The sequence below is a fragment of the Somniosus microcephalus genome, chromosome 10 (assembly GCF_052327205.1).
Source record: "Somniosus microcephalus isolate GS21.2 chromosome 10, FLI_Smic_1.0, whole genome shotgun sequence".
Classification (NCBI taxonomy): Eukaryota; Metazoa; Chordata; class Chondrichthyes; order Squaliformes; family Somniosidae; genus Somniosus; species Somniosus microcephalus.
Window position 1 is genome coordinate 107,483,888 of NC_140996.1, and position 11,967 is coordinate 107,495,854.

At 47.6% G+C, this 11,967-nt stretch overlaps 1 non-coding gene across 1 annotated transcript; it reads right to left on the reverse strand.

The window, feature by feature from the left end:
* Nucleotides 1–1,750: 1,750 nt before the first annotated feature.
* LOC147111616 (U2 spliceosomal RNA) lies at nt 1,751–1,941 on the reverse strand. Its single transcript, XR_015079882.1, has one exon. It is a non-coding gene; the product is annotated as a U2 spliceosomal RNA (small nuclear RNA).
* Nucleotides 1,942–11,967: the final 10,026 nt, after the last annotated feature.

The following is an 11,967-nucleotide window of genomic DNA, read 5'->3' on the forward strand; positions in this document are numbered from 1 at the left end:
AGGCTGCTGAGTTTGCGTGGGGAGACTGCAGAGAGCCTTGCAGGATGACCTCGAGCAGCTCTGGACCTAGAAGACCTGGTTGTAGACTGCACCACCTCGGCATGGGCGGCAGCAGTCTCAGCTGGCTGGATGACAGGCAGCAGCAAGAGCACTGGCGGAGTGGTAGTGGTGGGAGCAGGAATGCTGTCATCCTGAAAGAGGACACCAGGTTCTTGTACCATTGTGCCACTGCCACTGCCCCCGGGCCATGCCTCAGCATTCCTACCCATCTGTTGGGGGACAGATTGCTGGAGTGCTGTGAGACCCTGCAAGCCCCTTTCCACACTCGTAAAACCAGTCACAATGACAGCAGTCTGAGCGCCCACTGCAGCACTGAGACGTTGAGCTACTGCCGCATGTGCTGCAACGGAAGCTGTGACATCACCCATCACATGTAGCATTATGGCTGAGTCCACAAGGTCTGTCATGGAGTTGCCCATCATTTCTATCCTGGAAATCACGGGCTCCAAGCTCCGTGCAAAGCCCCATGCAATGTTGGAGCCTGACTCCTCCATTCTCCTGACACTGACAAGGGGCTCTCTGGCAGGCTTGCCATTGCACCAAGCAATTCTGTCTGCACGCCCATCACACTTCTTCTGAAGGCCGCCCCATCGAGGTCATCATCTGAGTCTTGCGCAGCAGAACTCATGCGTGAACTCGCCCACCTGAGCTACCCTTTTGCCCGGCCTGGTTGCAGCCCACTCGTGCCCGGTAACAGACCACATGCATATCCCGGCTCTATAGTACCCTCTAAAGTATGTGTAGTGCCATTTTTTGAGCTGGTGTCTGCAAGTGTCAGATACAGTGCCGGTGTGTCTTCGTCTTCTCCTCCATCACTGTCCTCTGTCCTCCTCCCTCACTTCAGAGACAGGCTGGGCTGCTGGCAGTTCTTGGGTATTTTTTTTTTTATTTGTTCATATAATAATAATTCAACTTTATTGTCATTGCACAAGTACATGAACAACGAAATGTGATCTTGCAAGCTCCCATGAGTCCAGTACAAATAACATTAACATTAAACATAAATAGCACCGTCCTGGGAGAAGCAAAGCCGCTGCGTCTGTGCGCGCCGCCATTCCATTTCCACCATTCCTCCTGTCCGACAATCTTCAGCCCAACACCCAGGCCTGCTCACCAGCTGCCCCTCCCGGGGCTTCTTCCGTGACCTTCTCACCAACCGCCCCTCCTCGGGGCTCCTTCCGTGACCTTCTCACCAACCGCCCCTCCTCGGGGCTCCTTCCGTGACCTTCTCACCAACCGCCCCTCCTCGGGGCCCCTTCCGTGACCTTCTCACCAACCGCCCCTCCTCGGGGCTCCTTCCGTGACCTTCTCACCAACCGCCCCTCCTCGGGGCTCCTTCCGTGACCTTCTCACCAACCGCCCCTCCTCGGGGCTCCTTCCGTGACCTTCTCACCAACCGCCCCTCCTCGGGGCTCCTTCCGTGACCTTCTCACCAACCGCCCCTCCTCGGGGCTCCTTCCGTGACCTTCTCACCAACCGCCCCTCCTCGGGGCTCCTTCCGTGACCTTCTCACCAACCGCCCCTCCTCGGGGCTCCTTCCGTGACCTTCTGCACCTGGTCTTCCCTGATGGTTACTCCTCCAGGTATTAAGCAGGCTTGGCTCTGTTTAGCTTCCAAGCCTTGCCAGTGACTCTGTCCCTAGTCCCAGGAACAGGGCTAGTAAATATTGTGACTTCCCACCCCAAAGAGGGGAAGCTGCACCGCTCCCAGAAGCACTGCAATACCAGGTCGATGCGTGGAGTGGACGGAGCAAGCCCCTGTTCCATCTCCCTGTTCCAAAAATCAATTTAATATTTGGTCCCCAGATAGGGGACGTATCAGATATTAAACTGATAAGATCAGATACTACACTTGATCTTAGCCAAAAGGCCGAGAAGCAATGTGGGCGTGGGTGTCGCTGGGAAGCTCAGCATTTATTGGCCATCCCTACTTACCCTTGAGAAGGCGGTGGTGAGCCGCATTCTTGAACCACTGTAGTCCGTGTGGTGATGTAATGGTTTGGTACAACTGAGTGACTTGCTAGGCCATTTAAGAGTCAACCACATTGTTGTGGGTCTGAAGTCACATATAGGCCGGACCGGGTAAGGACGGCAGATTTCCTTCCCTCAAGGGCATTAGTGAACCAGATGGGTTTTTACGACAATCCGATAGTTTCATGGTCACCATTACTGATACTAGCTTTTTATTCCAGATTTATTTCATTAACTGAATTTAAATTCCCCAGCTGCTGTGGTGGGATTTGAACTCATGTCTCTGGATCATTAGTCCAGACCTTTGGATTACTAGTCCAGTAACATAACCACTATGCTACCATTCTGAAAGGAGAAATACACATGGGTCTAGTTGTGGCGGGGTGGGGGAAGCAAGATATCCATGTATGCACCATCAGCAGCTTGTAAGTGAGGAGAGATTGTGGGATGAGTGGGAAATGGGATGTGAGAAGAAGGATTAGGTATGAGCATACCGTCATCATCAGCAATGCTTTCCACTTGCCCACTCTCCATGGACTCTGTGACTGCCCCTCCAATTATTTCCAGAATATAGCATTTGATGATGCATTCATGCACCTTGATCCTCTTATGTGAGGTCATTAAACGTTTTGAGGTACTGGACCAGGTCCTGGGGACAACACTCGTCGTACTGACGGCTTCAGCGATTTCCTCCAGCTCCGTGAGGTTCTGAAGTCTGGCTTGTCCTCCACCCATCTGCTGGTGCTCTTGGCGGTTGTTCGCCACCTTTGCCTGCAAGAGAAAGAGAAGTGTGTCAGTGTGGTGCAATGTGTTTGGGTGATGTGCCTGCCATGGTTGAATAGCTGGAAGTGTGTGCAAGGTGTGAGTCTTGCAGCAATGTTGACTATGTGAGGGTGAAGTGAAGCTATGATTGTGAGATATGAATGGTGATTAGTAGAGATTGTTGGTAGGTGAGTGATGGGAGTGTGGTGCATTAAGCACTGTGTGAGTCTAGTGGTGCAGATGGTGAGATATGGCATTTGAAGATGCATTCACTGACCTTGACCACTCATGTGAGGTCATTAAACAATTTGCGGCACTGGACCAGGTCCTAGGGACAACACTCATCGCACTGACAGCTTCAGTGATCTCCTCCCACAGCCTTCTGCTGTTCTGCCTTGAAGACCTCCTGCCCCCCTGCATGTAGAGGACCTCACAACGGGCTCGATTTTCCAAGCCCTGAGGAGGCGGGTTTGGAGACGGGAGTGGTGGGAAAATTGCAGAATCGGGGGGCAGGAAACCATCCCGCCCCCAACCCTCCTCCGTGCCAATGTCCCAGGAGGCGGGTAGCTGACCCGTGCTGGGAGCAGCCTCCCCGAGGTGGGAGGGGGATTAGTGCCAATTAACTGCCTGTTAACAGGTAGTTAATAGGCAGTTTTTTGCCTAATCCCTATTTTTAGCCCTGACGTGTGGGCTGTCCGACGGCTCCAAACCACGCCAAGTTAGCGAGGTGGACCGTCGGGCTGCAGGGGTTGGAGGGGTCGAGATGTTCATTGTGCAGGTGAGTGATGGGTGCATGTGTGCAGAGGTAAGTGTGTGATCTAAGTGTAAAGTGTTTTAATAAGTTTTACTTACCTTTACTTTCTCCTGCAGGCTTCCTTCCTTCAGTTCTCGGGAGTCCCTCAGCTCACCGGCACAGAAAGCAGAATGGCCGCTGAACTGTCAAAAGCTGCAGCCTCTGCTTTCTGGTCTGAAGAGCTCTCTAACTGAGTCTGAGTAGTAGGACTCAAGTTAGAAGACAGATTGTCAGTGTTTGACAGCTTCACAGAGCTGTCAAATGCTGATTTTTCATCTGTCAAAAGCTCTTGACAGATGAATTGTCAATCGCTGACGTCACCAGTAACCAGGTGTCCCTTAATTGGCCTGCTGGGTGGGCTTAACAAGGTCAATCAAGGGAAAATAGCGTGGGTTGGCCACAAGTTGATGGAGGCGGGACTACAACCCAAAAAGTGGGAGTCCCGCCTCCATCAAGTCCCCATTGATAAAATCCAGCCCAACGTCTTTGCAACCCCAGGGCCAAGGCCTCCAGTGCCGCATTGCAAAATATTCTTGCCCTTTCCCTTGGCTGTTGGGCCATTGCCCTGTTCAGAGTGACAATGAGGTGCTTCTGCAACAAAGCACCTTCCCTTTAAGTAATGCAGAGAGCCTAGGCCAAACTTTATTGGCTAGTAGACTGCGCCCAACATTGGCCCCCTGTTCAGCACTAAGCCAATCAGCAGCGCGTTTAGCGCTGAGATCAGTGCTAAATCATTATTATGAGCAGGCAGCACGAATTGTGCGTGCTGCCTGCACCACTTTGAACAGACACAGGCACATAGCGCTGCGCAATGCCCCAGCCTGTTTTCAGGCCTTATCCAATTTCTAGGCCTTTAATCTTACAGTACAGAAGGTGGCCATTTGGCCCATCGTGCCTGTGTTGGCTCTTTGAAAGAACTATCCAATTAGTTCCACTGCCATGCTCTTTCCCATAGCCTTGCAAGTTTTTCCTTTTCAAGTATATATCCAACTCCCTTTTGAAAGTTATTATAGAATCTACTTCAGGCAGTGCATTCCAGATCATAACAACTCGCTGCGTTAAAAAATTCTCCTCACCTCCCCTCTGATTCTTTTTCCAATTATCTTAAATCTGTGTCCTTTGGTTACTGACCCTCCTGCCATTGGAACCAGTTTCTCTTTATTTACTCTATCAAAACCCTTTAGAATTTTGAACACCTCTATTAAATCTCTCTTTAACCGTCTCTGCTCTAAGGAGAACAGTCCCGGCTTCTCCAGTCTCTCCACATAACTGAAGCCTCTCATCCCTGGTACGATTCTAGAAAATCTCCTCTGCATCTGCTCCAAGGACCTTGGATTGGGGTAATCCAATTTCAGGCAGGATTACGGATGAGAATCTTGCCATCCAGGTGTTGGGAGCGTAAGTTGGTGGCTCAGAGGTCAAGGTAAATTAATCTGCGAATTTGTATTCATGATGTCATGGTGTAAATGAAGAGAAGTAAAGCTAAGGACTGTCATCAGTGTAATAATGAGAGGGGGGATGGTAATCCCACACAGCATACCATGGAGCCTATCAGTGAACTTGCCAATATCCCGAGATATTGCTGCATGGTAAGACCGGACGTGATTGCCAGTCCAGATTTGCCAGGATTTCACCTTTGATTTGGCATCTTCCCAAAGTGAAAGCAACAGACTCAGGCTCCTAACAATCAAGTGGAAACGCTGTGGAGCTGATTTTCACCACCATACCCGCCAATAGGAGTTTCCCTCCTAACATTTTTACAAGTGATGATGGAGCACTGGTAGAAGAGGAGGGATAACATTGGATAAGGCACAAAGGCACTAAAAGAATGGGGCAGGGGAGAAAATGTGAAGTTCAGGGGATTGGTTAGAAAAAGGAGGAGAGAGTGATAGTAAAAAAGAAACTGACAAGCACCCAGACACTGGAACATCTCTGCAACAGTTCTGTGAGTGACAATGGTGATATTATCCCAGGCAAAGCAAGAAGAACTACCAATTATTTGTGTTGAAGATATTGGGGGGAAAATTCAGTTGTTTGCGCCTCCCGTTAGCACCTTAAGAGGGTGCCAATTGGGGCACAAAGCAACTAGCGCCCGTGCACGGCGATGTTTGTGACGCTCGCAAAATTAACTAGACATTTTGCGGTGGCGCTAAACACTTCCGCCACGATCTCCTGCACCGGCAGATTGTGACGTCACTCGAGTGCGCAACGCCCCGTTAGCATCCCGGACAGGATATTGAGTGGCGCCCCCTGCCTTACCGCCTGCCGCTAGCAACGACAGGTTGAGGGGAGCGTTATGCTGTCAGAAAGGGACTGGGGGAGCGCTATTTAAAGGCAACCATTTTTTGTCGGTGACATTTTTGCACCACGCAGTCTGAGAGAGAGAGAGAGACTTCTGGAGCGAATCAACGCTGTGTGAAGGAGTTTTGAGTACTGAGCAGCACTTTGCAGGTTTATTTTGATTTGCCCTTCCTTGCTTCGCCAGCGCTCTGAGGTAGCGCCTCACTCCTCGGCGTTTGCGCCTTAAGACAGGTGTGAAGCGCCTGATTTAGCGCTCCAATCACCTCCAGAGGCAATAAAAGCCAAGTTTGCTGTCGGAGGCGGTAATTAGCGCCTGGCGTTGAACTTTGCGCACAGCCGATAACGGCGCCCCAAATGGGGCAATACTGAATTGTCCCCCATTGTTTCCAGGACAGAAGGAAAGATGGGTCTATGACTAGCCTACAGTAGTCAGACAAAGGACTCTCAATACAATCCACAGCAGTTTACCGAATTGCTGAGTGTGTAGGTGGGGTTGGGCCTCACTGTGACTAATAGCTCTTACCTTTGAGTCATAGCTGTTGTGTGGGTCTCTCCTGTATTTTCACCCTCTTAATTATTTGCTCATTTTTTTCTATTTTTGGTGTCTTTCCATTGCCTCCATGCGACAATTTTTATATCATCTAACAATTTCCTATTAAGCAGTTTATAGGCCTATTGGAGTATCTGTTGTTTACAGGCCTATTGGAATTTCTGTTGTTTACAGGCCTATTGGAGTATCTGTTGTTTACAGGCCTATTGGAGTAATTTTCAGCTGATGTACCAGATATGGATGAATGAAACCTAAGCCACTTATTAAATCACAGAACAGATTTGCAGTCAGTAGGGCAGATCATGTGGGATGGCAAGATTACACACGATAAAACACATAATTGGACCTGTTTAAGCATGTTTCACTCTGCAAACAGCTGGGCAAGGTTTAAACTAATTAAAGGTAATATTATAAGGCATTCTATTCAGTTAAATCTTCACTCAGCTTCTAACAGGCAATCAATTTACTGCCTGGTATAGTGAAAAAGGAGGGAATTTTAACCCAAAAACCAGATGGGTTGGAGTTAGCTGGGAAGTTAAAGGCTGGAATTTTCCTGCTGCTGTGTATGTGGGCTTGGAGGAAACTCGGGAGTAAAAGTTGAAATAAATCTCGCCTTACCTGAGGAAGGACGTTCTTGCCATGGAAGGAGTGCAGCGAAGATTCACCAGGCTGATACCTGGGATGGCAGGAATGACGTATGAGGAGAGATTGTGTCGATTGGGCTTATACTCACTGGAGTTTAGAAGATTGAGAGGGGATCTCATCGAAACCTATAAAATTCTGTCAGGCCTGGACAGACTAGATACAGGAAGGATGTTTCTGATGGCCGGGGAGTCCAGAACCAGGGGTCATAGTCTAAGGATAAGGGGTAAGCCATTTAGGACTGAAATGAGGAGGAATTTCTTCACCCAGAGAGTGGTGAACCTGTGGAATTCTCTGCCACAGAGGGCGGTGGAGGCCAGTTCATTAAGTATATTCAAGAAAGAGTTGGATATATTTCTTAAGGCTAAAGGGATCAAGGGATATGGGGAGAAGGCAGGGACCGGGTACTGAATTTGGATGATCAGCCATGATCTCATTGAATGGTGGAGCAGGCTTGAAGGGCCGAATGGCCTACTCCTGCTCCTATCTTCTATGTATCTATGTATCCCTCCTCCTCGCACCTCTTACTCGGATGCGTTTGCTAGCGCGGCTGCGACCCGAACGGCAGAGACGGGCGACCTAATTTAGATAATTATTAGGTTGTTGTCAGCCCTTCAAGCATCTTTTTAACCCTAGCTTTGGAATTTCACTGCATGACCACGGGAATCACATAGCTTAGGAACCACGTCTGTCAACCTGAGGCAGAAATTCAGTGGCCATTGATGGGACTCATTAGTGCACAGCATGGGTAGCACAATAAATACTCCCACCTGAAACCTACTTACTTTCCTAAGGCAGATGATGTTGCTGAGTGCATTGTCAGCACAGATTTGCAAGTGTTTTCAGCAAATTTGAGAACCACTGTCACCTCATTGCTACAACCTATCACCCCATTGACAGATTGTTCTCTCATCTCTGCTTGACCTGCCATCTATTACATAAGCATAGGTGCCATTTATACTGTCTCACCTGTGTCCTCAGAATTGGAGCATGATGAGCCCCTGCACCAGCAGCACCAGAAATATAAAGACACATGTCCGGCAGATGTGTCACAGAGCAGACATTAGGCATGCTGAAAATACACTTCAGATGCTTTGACAGATCTGGAGGAGCCCTTCAATACGCACCAGCCAGGGTCTCCAGAATCGTTGTCGTCTGCTGCGCGCTGCACAACATAGCGCAGCAGCGAGGATTAGCACTGCATGAGAAGCGCACAGCCTCTTCAGAGGAGGAGGAGGAGCATCAGCTGGAAGGTGAGGAGGCGGAGCAGGAGGAACCTGAGGTACAGGTCCCACCAACACCAGAGCACAATGCTGCCCGGGAGGCCAGGGATGGCCTCATCATGGTCAGATTTACTTAACTTCAGGCATTACACCCATATGGCTGAACATGCTGAGTCAGGTTCCCACCACCCCACAGCAACACCATAAAGCATCCCAACAATGATCAAGCCATTTCTTTCACACTGACCACCATTGCTGGAGGTAACAATATGTCTGACCATTCACTCCAATTCACTAAGCCACTTCCAAAGTTGCAGACAAAATTGGCCATGACCAGAAAGTGGTGAAAATAAATAGTTTTATCTGACATAAGAGTAACAGAAGCTTAACACAAGCAGTTATTAAAACACCCAAGTGCTTACCCTTGTGCATCTACTTGTGTGTTATCTTTCTCTTACGCATGATTCTATGAGGTGAAACCCCTGTGGCTTCAGCAGAGGTAGAGGCAGCCTGCTCACTTCCCTGCTGCAACTGCATAGACACTTTTGCAGATGTTCTCTGGGTCTTGGAGCCTGTGATGGCCCCGCCAAAGTCTGCTCGTCCTGCGACTGTTCAGGGGCAGACTGAGCCATCGTGATCCCAGGAGACATGTGTGGCTCTGACTGAGGGGGTGGCAACGGGGTAGAAGTGTGAGAGCTTTGGGAGGAGCCCCCACTTCCATGTCCCCTCTCACCATCATCCCTCTCATGGGCCACCCGCAATTCCCTGCTAGCAAGGAGCTGGAGGGCACCTTGCTGCAAAGCAATGGGACAATGAGGACCCAAGTCTATGTTGACAACCCTCCTAGAGAGGAGGTCTATGAGCCTCTGCCATCTATTCTCCATAGATAGCATGTTCTCAGGTGAGTGGCGCATTAGCAGCTCTATGCAGGTGGCCATCCTTTCCATGGAAGACCCTACAGTCGCCATCACATGCAACACGGTGGTGCTCACGTTGGGGATGGACTCCTCCATTCTCTGCACATTTGCAGACATCATGCTTGCAAAACCTGTCAAAGTCTCCTGCACTTCTTCCTGCACCTCCAGGATCACTCTATTTCTCAATAGCCCCCAAGGCTCAGTGTCTGCATGCAGCTGAGCAGAGCTGGGAGTTGTTATGTTCATTAATAAATAGACATTCTTATTATGAACACAGCTAGCTTTTGCTAGTTACTTTTATTGAGCACATGTGGACTAGGTCCAGTATCTGTAGAGGCTTCCATCTTGACTGCTGCCTTGTGGGTAGCCTAGTGCCTCATGGATAATGTAGTCTTAATATACATACAGCTGGGTAGTGTAGTCTTATACATACAGCTATATACAGCTCTACACAGCTCTATGGCTCCACCTAGTGTCCACTATAGAATGACATGTTATTGATCATTACATCCCCCTTTCTTTGAGGTTTAACAAAATCAATATCAATCAACTTTCAAGAAAACAATAAAGATAATATCAGTAACACTTTTGTTAGTGCTCTATAAACATAAACATTTTCAAAACAGTCAACACATTTTCAAAGCTTTACATTGTACTCAAAGATTAAGTCTATCAGGCTGTTTTACTTCACGTGTGGATCTTCTCAACACGGGTAAGTCTGATGTGTCTTCATGAGATTGTTCTGGCGGTGAATGACAAGATGCAGTTGCGGCATTGTCATCAATCTGCTCTTGTATCGATCGAGGTCTCCTTGCGATCTTTGCTTGGAGAGGGTTTCAGTGTTTCCTTCACTCTTCATGCCATAACTCTCAATGTAGTCAATGCACTCTCGAAAAGCTGCTGGCAGCTGGATCCCATCATACAGCATAGTCCTCTCAGCAGCCTCGGCTAATGGAACACCAAAGATTGGCCTGAGGAAAGAAGGAGTATCCACCGGAACTGCTTCCTGCTCTGGTGCAGGCTTCTTCTTTTTCTTTTTCTCTTTCCACTGCTTAACAACATCTGCTGCGGTTATATCTTTGGACTTTTTCTCCTTGTGTTTTTCCTCTTTGTGCTTTTCTTCCTTTGGCTTCTCTTTGACCTTAAAGTCTTTTTCTTTCTTCTTGGAGAAACTAGGCTTTTTGAAGACATGGATACCCTTTGGCCTTTTCATCCTTGATGGGCTCTCTGCTTCATCACCTGAGTCATCTGGTCTGCTTATGGCACAGTTTATACGGTAGACTCTCTTGACCAGTTCTAAGTCTTCACAAGCTTTGTCACCTAGTATCGAATCAAGTCTTTCAGCCACAACAGAAAACATGAGATGATGCACTTTGTCTTTGACTGTCACTTTAAGTCTGCATACACCTAAGCTATCTATTTTCTGTCCATTATAGCTCTTCAGTAGTACTGACTTTTTCTGTATTTTGGGCTTTTCTTTCATATTTTTTATGTCACTCATACTGATTAAGTTTGCTTTTGCCACAGTGTCCAGTTTCAATGTAACTAATGCTCCATTTATCTGCAGTGGGATCATCCATTTGTCGCACTTTTACTGCATTGACTTTATGTTCAGCATTGTCCATTTCTGAGGGCTGCGCATTTTCTGTATCCTGTTCTATATTGTCACATGACACCATTCCTACAAAAAATGTCTCACTTAAATCAGTGTCCTCAATCACATTAACTTGTTGCCCTTTCATTGTTTTTACTTTTGAAAAGCATTGTTTGGCAAAGTGATTCTTTCCATTACACTTTGTGCACATTTTTCCAAACGCTGGGCATTGTCTTAACTGGTGTTTGTAACCACAGCGTTTACAATTAAAAATTTCATCCTCCAATTGCTTTTCATTTCTGTTCTGCCCATGTTTGTTCCCCTTATAGGACACAGCACTGACAGCAGCATTATCACTCATTACAATCGCATCATTATTGATTTCACTGAAAGTCTTTGCGTGCTTTCGAGCTAGCTCGCTGGCTTGGCATATTTTCACCGCATTTTCCAAATTTAGTTCGGTTTCTCTCAACAGACGTTCCCTGACTTTTTTATCATGAATACCAAACACAATCTGGTCACGAATCATGGATGCTTTGAGCTCAGAGAAATTACATGTCTGTGCTTTCAGTTTCAGATCAGTTATAAAGCTATCAAAAGTCTCATTTTGCTGCTGTGTCTGAGAACAGAAGATGTATCTTTCATAGGTCTCATTCTTTTTGGGAGAGCAATGTGCATCAAATTTATTTAGCACATCTTCTAGTTTTTCTCTGTTCTCCCCTGGATTAAATACAAATATATTAAATACCTCTATCGCCTGTGGGCCTGCAACCGTAAGCAGCAACGCTATCTTCCTTGTGTCTGGCTTCGTACCAAATCCAATGGCTGCAATGTAGAGTTCGAATTGTTGTTTAAGAGTCTGCCAATTGTAGTCGAGATTTCCTCTGAGTTTCAAACGCTCTGGTGGCTTCAAATTCTCCATGTCGCTTTTCACAATTTTTAGCAGATCTTCACCATCCTGGTACCATGTTATGTTCATTAATAAATAGACATTCTTATTATGAACACAGCTAGCTTTTGCTAGTTACTTTTATTGAGCACATGTGGACTAGGTCCAGTATCTGTAGAGGCTTCCATCTTGACTGCTGCCTTTTGGGTAGCCTAGTGCCTCATGGGCAATGTAGTCTTAATATACATACAGCTGGGTAGTGTAGT